The sequence below is a fragment of the Carya illinoinensis genome, chromosome 2 (genome assembly GCF_018687715.1).
Source record: "Carya illinoinensis cultivar Pawnee chromosome 2, C.illinoinensisPawnee_v1, whole genome shotgun sequence".
In the NCBI taxonomy this organism is placed as follows: domain Eukaryota; kingdom Viridiplantae; phylum Streptophyta; class Magnoliopsida; order Fagales; family Juglandaceae; genus Carya; species Carya illinoinensis.
In genome coordinates, this window is record NC_056753.1 from 13,490,987 (window position 1) to 13,499,976 (window position 8,990).

The window sequence follows — 8,990 nt, forward strand, 5'->3', positions numbered from 1 at the left end:
CACGTGTGTTGGATTTAAGTCCTTAGTCTTCAATGCCTCTAGCTCCCTAGTGAGCATCTCAACCTTAGCCTTTAGGTTATCTTCTTCCCTGAGATGGTAAATTCCACCACCATTTAGGTTTCCTACAGGTCGTGACCTATTTGTGCTCTCAGTAGCACTAGGTCCAGTCCAAGTGTGAGCTTTTTCGGCAAGCTCATTGAGGTATTCTATGGCCTCATCAGGATCTTTCTATAAGAACTCACCATTACACATCATCTCCACAAGTTGACGCTCTCTAGGTGTAAGTCCCTCATAAAAATAGCTCACTAAGCGCCAATTCTCATATCCATGGTGATGACATATACTCAATAGCTCCTTAAATCTCTCCCAAGACTGATACAAAGTCTCACTGTCCTTTTGTACAAAGGTGGAGATTTACCTTTTTAAAGCATTGGTCTTATGTTGGGGAAAGTATTTATTAAAGAAAACCTGAGTCATCTCATTCCATGACCCAATAGATTGTGGTCTCAATGAGTATAGCCAACTTTTAGCTCTATCCTTCAAAGAGAAAGGAAAGAACTTAAGTCTCACAATGTCATCAGTTGCATTTTGACTATGAAATGTTGCAACTACTTCCTCAAACTCCCTAATGTGCACATATGGATTTTCATTTTCCAAGCCATGATTATTCGGAGAAGAAAACATCAATGATGAATTGAGAATGATAAAACAAAAAAGTTTTAGCAATTGAAAATCAAATACATGAATTAAAAATAAATTAGAAATACCATATAATGTGCAAGTTCATCCCTAACCCTACTTGAGAATTTAGCTACCCATAATTATACTGGACAACAAAAATCTCTAGAGAAAACTGAAGCGAACGGTGGCCATGGAAGTGATTTTCTCCCCTCTTCAGATCTGCCTCTTGTGCCTCTTCTCCCCCTCCATTTCATGCTAATGATATGCTTATATAGGGTAGGAAGGAAACCTTAATGTCCTCTTAATTTTCGCATAAAAAAATCACCTAAATTTTAGGACTTAACTTGACAGCCACGTACGGCCTTTAGGATTTCGAATTTGGAAATCTTTATTAGAGACAAAGTTATAGCCCTTTAAGATAGCTTTCTAATGCATCAAGAATAGCATCAATCCAATATGTGAGTAAAAAGATACAATCAAAACACTAAAATATGTCCAGACTGTCTCCTAGCGAATTTCGGACTTGGACTTCTTGTGGTTTCATTTTGTGATTTTTTTTTTCTTTTTCTTTTCTTCCAAATTTCTCTCAAACCCCACGAATTTCCTCCTTTGAATTTGACTAGGCTTGACTTGCTCTTTTATAAACTCTGGAATTAAACATAAAAAAACTACTTAGGAGTATCCCAACGTAAATAGAAATTCAATTAAAGAATACACATTAATTCCTATGATTTCTATTCACATTTTAGCATTTTAGTCCAATAATAGGATATTTAGAGTGCACTTTCATACACTCATCACCGCCCACTCTCTCTCTCTCTCTTCTTTTTTCTTATTGCTTCATCTTCGTTCAAATTAGAAACTTAGTGACAAGTGGCAAGTGATGGTTTGTTGGGGGGATTTTTCCCAAAGGTACGAGCCCAACCCAATGGATAGTGGAACCATGTCCAAAACTAGGCTGAAGCCCACTGGACCTCTCGATGGCCCACCTAGGAGACTCTCAGCCTAGCCAAGTGTGGACCAAGGTGTTAGGTCAAGCCGACTGAAAAGCACAGAGCCTTCGCCCCCTTTCTTTTCAGGCAGAGAAGAGAGACCATCCTATTCCGATGGGACTCTACACTTTGGCTTTGTCTAGCCATGCCATATTAATTGTCCGTACCTAAAGGCCATGCCTCATTAAAAGAATTCTTCCAAGAAGCATCCCTCTGCTCAGTTGTAGGGTATGGATCACTAACCCCGGATGCAAGTATAAAGGTAGCCCTCCAGATGCCGAGCGAGGGTAAGCTTTTGGAACTCAAAAGAAATAACTTCATCTCCTCCTTGATTCTAAGCTAACTTATGCATCAGAGACTCTGTCTAGTTGCCCCACGGTTGCTAGATCCAGGAGCTATTTCGTGTATGCAGGAATAGGTGGAAGGCCTGAGCCACCGGGGACCCAACCCAAAGGTGTACGAAACCAGTCGTTAATAGTTGGCGCTGTTTGTGGGATTCAAAAAATATTAACAAACTAAATGTGTCTTTTGTATGCATCCAGGATCTCGCCCTTGGAAGGCTCGGAGGTGTGGCAGGGTACCTAAGTAGGCAAGTACCCAAAGGACAGCCAGGGAGGGGAGGTGGCAACAAGGGGGGTAATCAACAATGCAGGGTGAGACGGACGACCAGCTGGAAGAAATGAGGCATTTCCCAACCCCCCACTGGCCCCTGAATGCATCCCCATAGAAAATGAAACAAGATATGAATATGTATTGAAGAAACCGGAAGCGAACGAGCCCTTAGAGCTGATCATGCTAGATTGGCGCCGAGTGGAGGCAACAGCTAGGATCAGCACAGGAATCACCATCGACATGAGAGAAGCACTGCACCAACTGCTTGTAGAGCACTGAGATATCTTTGCATGGAGCCATGAGGATATGCTGGGGATAGACCTATCCATCATACATCATCACTTGAGTGTAGATCCTAGAGCCAGGAGGCAAGGCAAAAGTGTAGGAACTTCAGTGCGAAGAAGAATGCCGCCATTGCTGTAGAAGTTGATGGCTGATGAAGTGCTAAAATTGCATGATTAAGTTACTTAAGCGAACAAATTGTTTAATAAAAAATGATTTAAGTACTTAATTATGCAATAGATCACATTACTTGAGTCAATTGATAAATTTTGGTATTTTGGTGCTTAAAAAGATTTATAATGCAATTGTTTCACATGAAAATAAATATTTCATTTTTATTCCTCTCATAACAGGGATAGTTTGGGCAATACACAGCAAAGATATCATTCAAGTGTGAATGCACACATGCAGGCCAGCCTCATTCGGACAGCACTCACTACACGTGCTGACCATTGCAAGACAAGCACCTCACATGCAATAAACCACACCAGCGCACACAAGCAAAAGCACCATTCGGACACACACATGCAGTGGACTCAAATGCACACATTCGGACACCATGCAGTAGACTCACACACGCTGTACAGCAGCAGAAAGAAACCTGCAGAAGGCACTCAGACGTTACAGTATGCAAATCACACATGCAGAAAAACAGACAGCAATCATTCGAAATGCACATATGCAGAAAACGTGGTCCCACACATACAAACCAACACATGCAAACACGCATGCAAACATGCATTCGGACCACATGGACAGCACACATGCAGCAGGTCAGCAGAAGAAAAAAAAGAAAAAAAGAAGCAGATGGCCTTTGACAACTCAAAGAAACACATGCTGGAACCGAAAACACCTGGGGACCACTCAGTAGAAAGACAACAGATTCTTTCTAGTTCGGTGGTAGCCTTTAGCAGTTGAAGACAGCAAGAGATCACATGGGTTGCCTTTACTTTTCAAACTTGTTTTATACGGGAGTTTTCGGTTTGGTACAGGAGGGTCTTTCTTTTCTTTCTTTTTCGTTTAAGACAGTGCAGTAGCTTAGCTTGTTTTTATTTTCTTCTTTCTTTTTCAGTCGGCTGTTTTCATTTTTTTATTGAACAACGCTGTCTTCGTTTGGATGGAGGGTGTGTTCTTACATTCATTTTTTTTCGTTTCAGTTTTATTCCATTGGGCGGCTTGTTTATTTTTTTTCTTTTCGTTCTTGTTAGTTTAGAGTTTAAGAGACGGCTGGAATTTATTTTCTGTCACTTTTACCTTTTCGTTTACGTTGCTTGTTGTAGTTTTTCACACCGGGTCGGCTACAGACCAGGGGAGTTCTTTCATTTTCTTTCTTTTTCGTTTAAGCTGAAGAAGCAACATAGTTTTTAGTTTTATTGTTCTTTTCTTTTAGTTTAGAGGAGACGGACGGAACTCTTGGATAGATTGTTTCATTTTATTTTCTTCTAGGCGTCGGCTTTGTTTTTGCCTCTTTGGTTTTCTTCTAGTTTTTTTCTCTTTTGGTTTTGGGACAGCATTGTGGGTTCATAGTATAGTGTTTTCGGTTCCAGACGTAAGGAGGCAGCTAGTAATTAATTTTGTTCTTCTCGCTTTACGTTTTTAGCTTTTTCTTTTTTTCTTTTTCCCAGTTTTTACTTCTTAGTTCTTAGTTGTTTCCGCTTATAAGTCTTGCGAATTCATTGGGCGTTTTTACTTTTCAGCTTGGTGTTTATTTTTATTTTGTGTATTTTTTTTCTCTTAGATTTTATCATGGTTCAACTTAGATTAATTTTTATTGTTAGAAACATCATGTGCAGCTAATTTTAGAAACTTGGGTTGTGGAATGAGATTTAATTTATTTCAGGTTCTAGTTTAATGCAATATTTTGTTGATAAATATTGATTTCACTATATTACTAGTCGGATTTAAATTGAAAATAGATTGAAGCTCTTACTCTTGTTTTGTTGTTGACGTAAGGCACAACAAAAGCTTGAAAATTATCAAGGCTTCTCTCGTTTGTTTGTTAATGTGTGTTCGGCTAGTAAAATAGAAAATCCCTTAGGAAACTATTGCAAAACTTGAGCTTAACCTTTTTATCTTCCGATTATCAATGCCTTGATTGGGTTGTTAATCGAGAAAATTATCTAGAATCCAAAATAAAGAGAGTCCCAAACCCAACCCAAGTGTTCGTTAATTTGTTTCTTTTTAGAAAATCTAATTTCAATTTCGATTATCTTTTTGCATTGCATTTTAATTTTATTTTCATCTCTCATACTCGATTCATTTGTTACTCACAAATTTCTTATACGCTTTGATAACCCTTTGTCCTTGTGGAATACGATCCTGGACTTATCCTTGATACAACTTGACACTTCTACACTTGGAAGCACATTCGAAACCGAGTCAAGTTTTTGGCGTCGTTGCCGGGGACAACTGGTGCTTATCAGAGCATTCTCTTTTTCCTGAGAGGACGTTTATGGAGCTGTGAACCTCTTCACAGCCTGGTGACTCACTCAAAAATGAGTAGCACTAATGCTATCCCAAGTGCAGGAGGATGTCGTGTAATAATTAGGAATAAATTCCTAGATCGTCTCCTCAGGGAAAGTTACTTAAAATTAAACTTGTTGAAAAATATGAAAAACTTCACAAAGAGAAAACAAGAGGATGATATGTACAATGGATGGAAGAGGTTACTAGTCATGGACTAGATTCATAATTTTATATGTTTGATTGTCGGATTGGAATGTAAATGACTAACAGATTAAATTCAGAGATTAATAAAACTAAATTAAGAACTAAACTAGATTAGAAAATAATTGACAAAACATGCATTGAAAATTGAAAATGCATAAAACCAATATTCTAGGGTTTATCATTGTATCCAAATCACAAATTCTCAAATTAAACCATAACAATTGTAATCACTATTAAAATGAAAGCTTAATGAAACAATAAAAATAAATAACATGAAATAAGTAAACAACAATTAAATTACCCAACTAAAACAAAAACAAAAGCTCTCTACCAAACCCTTCTTGCAATAAATTAAAAATCTAAAACAAATCACGTCCCATTCCACAACCCAAGCTTAAAAAAGAAAATGGCATGAAGAAAAATAAACTTGCAAACTCCAAACGATGAACACGAACGAGAGAAAGGAAAAAGAAATGCTCAACGCTACAACCGAAAAGAATAAAAACTAAATATGAGAAGTAAAACTATAGAACTGAACGAAAAATAAATGATTGAACGAAAATAAATAAGCAGCCACCGACTTCCTCTGCTTCTCTAAAAAAAAAAATAGAGAGTTCCGTCTAAAAAAAAACTAGGAAATACAACTTAACTTCAGACGCCAAAAACGGAAAGAAGAATAAATAAAAAAATGCTAAACGAAAGAAGAAGAGATAAAAACCAACTCAAAAAAAAAAATATACAGATGCTGAACTGAAGAACATTCAAAACGCCGAATGAAAAAAAAAAAAAAAGAAACAGCAAGAAGATAAACTGCAGCCTAGCGTCTGAAACAGAAAACGAAAATGAAAGAAAAAATAAAAAATAAAACCAACCCCAACCCCCTTCTAGTCTAAACGAAAAGTAAATAAGTAAACAAAAACTTTCTCCGTGCCGCTGCTGCTAGCTTCTAAACAAAAAGAAAATAAGTCCAAAACAAAACTGCCCCTCCAGCTTCTAAACGGAAAGAAAATAAGTAAACAAAAAACTGCCTTCTGCTGCTGCTTCTACCAGCTTATAAATAACTGATCTCCAGCTACTCCAACTAACCGAATGAAAAAAGAAAGAAGGGAAAAAAATAATCCTGCTGTTTCTGGCCTTCGTGCTGCATATGTGCATGTGTGCATGTTGGTCTACATGTGTGAGCTGCTGTGGGTCCAGCTGTGTGCTGTCCGAATGAGGCTGGTCTGCTTTCTGTTGTGTACATGTGTGCATGCATGTGTTTGTCTGCAATGTGCTGTATGCTTTCTGTCCAGGTTGCTGCACGTTCAGGTTGCTGTCCATGTGGTCCGAATGAGTTGCTATCTGCATGTGCATGGTTTGTTTGAGTGCTGTCCGAAAGCTGCTATCTGCTGTGTGAGTTGGTGTGGTTTATTGCATGTGAGTCAGAAGCTTGCTGCTGTTGCACGTTCAGGTTGCTGTCCATGTGTAAGTTGGTCCCATGCATGGTGTTTGTTCTGCTGCATGTGCATTGTGTGAGTGCAGTTCCGAGTGAGTGGTTGCTGCATGGTGTTTGGCTGTCAAAGCATGTCCGAGTGAGTGCTTTGCTTTGCTGCTGTCCGAGTGAACACATGTGTTTGTTCTGCTGCATGGTTGCATCGTGTGAGAGGCTGCTGTCACGTTTATTGCATGTGAGCTGCATGTGTAAGTTGGTCCCATGCATGGTGTCCGTGTGGTAAGCAAAAGCAATGACTCCTCGGGCCACAGGAGGCAAAACCAACTTCAAATCATATTCATAGTACGCAATTCCCACCACTTCCACTAACCAGTGGCCAATCTTCAAACCTTAGTTAACTGGCACAGAAAATGACCCCCAAGAAAACAAAGCAAAAATCCACCTAGAAATTACCTGGTTAAGTCAGATATTTCCTTGTACTTCCATTGAAGAAAAAAAACAAATAGAGAGATTTTTCATACATCATCTAACAAACCCATGTCTCTCTCTCTGCACGTCTCCCTCACTTTGCAGCTTCCAAAGAAGTATTTGCAGTTGGGGGAGAGAGAGAGAGACAGAGCAACAAGGAGAATAATGGTACAACCACAAATGATAATAGAAAGCAAGAAAAATTATGGACTAGAATGCACAGTAATCAATAGTTGGTAGAATTCAAGCAGAAATTCATGATTTTAATCAATTAAAATCACAACTTTGATTTATTCACTTTAACCATTTTTCCATTTAAAACCAATAATAATGTCATGATGAATTTAAAATACATTGGTTTTAAATAGCTAAAATATGCAATATTTCAGCTCAATCACCTGGGTGATATCTTTACCTTTCATTTTACTTGTTTACTTTTATCTTGTTTTGTGCTGAACTTGCATGTCTAGTTGGGTTAGAGATAGCACATATAGACTTGCTAGGACTGAATCATCAACCTCATCATCGAGTGCATCATCTGTTTCTCTTAATTCAGCATTTGAATTATCATTTGACACTCATAGTAACATGGCTGAAGAAGGACACAATAATAGGGAAATGGTAAATCCTAATAGGACACTTAGAGAATATTTACATCCTGTTAGGACCACCACTCCATCATGCATCATTACACCTTTGAATGCTCATAATTTCAATTGTAAACCTGGAATGATACCATTAATTCCACATTTTCATGGCATGGAATCTGAAAACCCTTATTTGCATATCAAAGAGTTTGAAGAGGTTTGTTCTATATTCATGGACCGGACCTGCACTGAGGAGGTCATTAGACTAAAATTATTTCCATTTTCCTTGAAAGATAAAGCAAAAACATGGTTGAATTCATTAAGACCCAGAACCATAGGTACTTGGCAAGAGATGCAAGCAGGATTTTTGAAAAAATTCTTCCCAATGCATAGGACAAATGCTTTGAAAAGACAGATCATGAATTTTTCTCAAAAGGATTCTGAAACTTTTTATCAATGTTGGGAAAGGTTCAAAGATCTATTAGATTCATGCCCACACCATGGTTATGAACATTGGCGTGTGATTAGTTTTTTTTTATGAAAGTTTGACACCTAAAATGCGCCAATTTGTACAAACCATGTGTAATGGAGAATTTTTTGACAAAGAGCCCGATGAGGCATTTGAATATTTTGATTATCTTGCTGAAAATGCCCAATCTTGGGACACAACTGATGTGCATGATAGGTCTAGGCAAGTTGAGTCTAGTCATGGGAAATATACTATAAATGAAGATGATGATTTGCGTGCTAAATTAACCTTGCTGTCTAGAAAAGTGTAAGCCATGGAATTGAAGAAAGTAAATGAAGTGCATGCTGTTCCTAAATTTTCTGAGAAGTGTGGCATATGTGAGGATCATGGGCATTCAACTAATGAATGTCCCCTGATCCCTGCTTTCAAAGAAGTATTGTTGGACCAATCTAATGCTGTAAACATGATACATAAACCATATTCTGGTCCTAACTCTAATTCTTATAATCCAGGATGGAGGGGTCACCCAAATTTCAGTTGGAGGGGTGACCAGCATGTAGCTCCAGCAACCTTGGCTCCGAGGCCCTCTCAACTCACAATTCAAGCACCTCCAATGTAAAAGAAGGGACTTGAAGATACGATTCAGCAGCTGAGTGTGACACTTCAACAGTTCATGCAAGGTCAAGCAACACTCAACAACCAGAATTCATTGGCAATTAATGACATACGGAGTTCCCTCACAAGGCTAACTACATCTTTAAGTACCCAAGAGAAGGGTAAATTTCCTGCATAGTCAC

At 38.3% G+C, this 8,990-nt stretch overlaps 2 non-coding genes across 2 annotated transcripts; one reads left to right on the forward strand and one right to left on the reverse strand.

The window, feature by feature from the left end:
* Positions 1–322: 322 nt before the first annotated feature.
* On the forward strand, positions 323–430 carry LOC122302056. The gene has a single exon (XR_006240305.1). It is a non-coding gene; the product is annotated as a small nucleolar RNA R71 (small nucleolar RNA).
* Positions 431–8,122: 7,692 nt separating this feature from the next.
* Positions 8,123–8,230, reverse strand: LOC122302057. The gene has a single exon (XR_006240306.1). It is a non-coding gene; the product is annotated as a small nucleolar RNA R71 (small nucleolar RNA).
* Between the last annotated feature and the right edge of the window lie 760 nt (positions 8,231–8,990).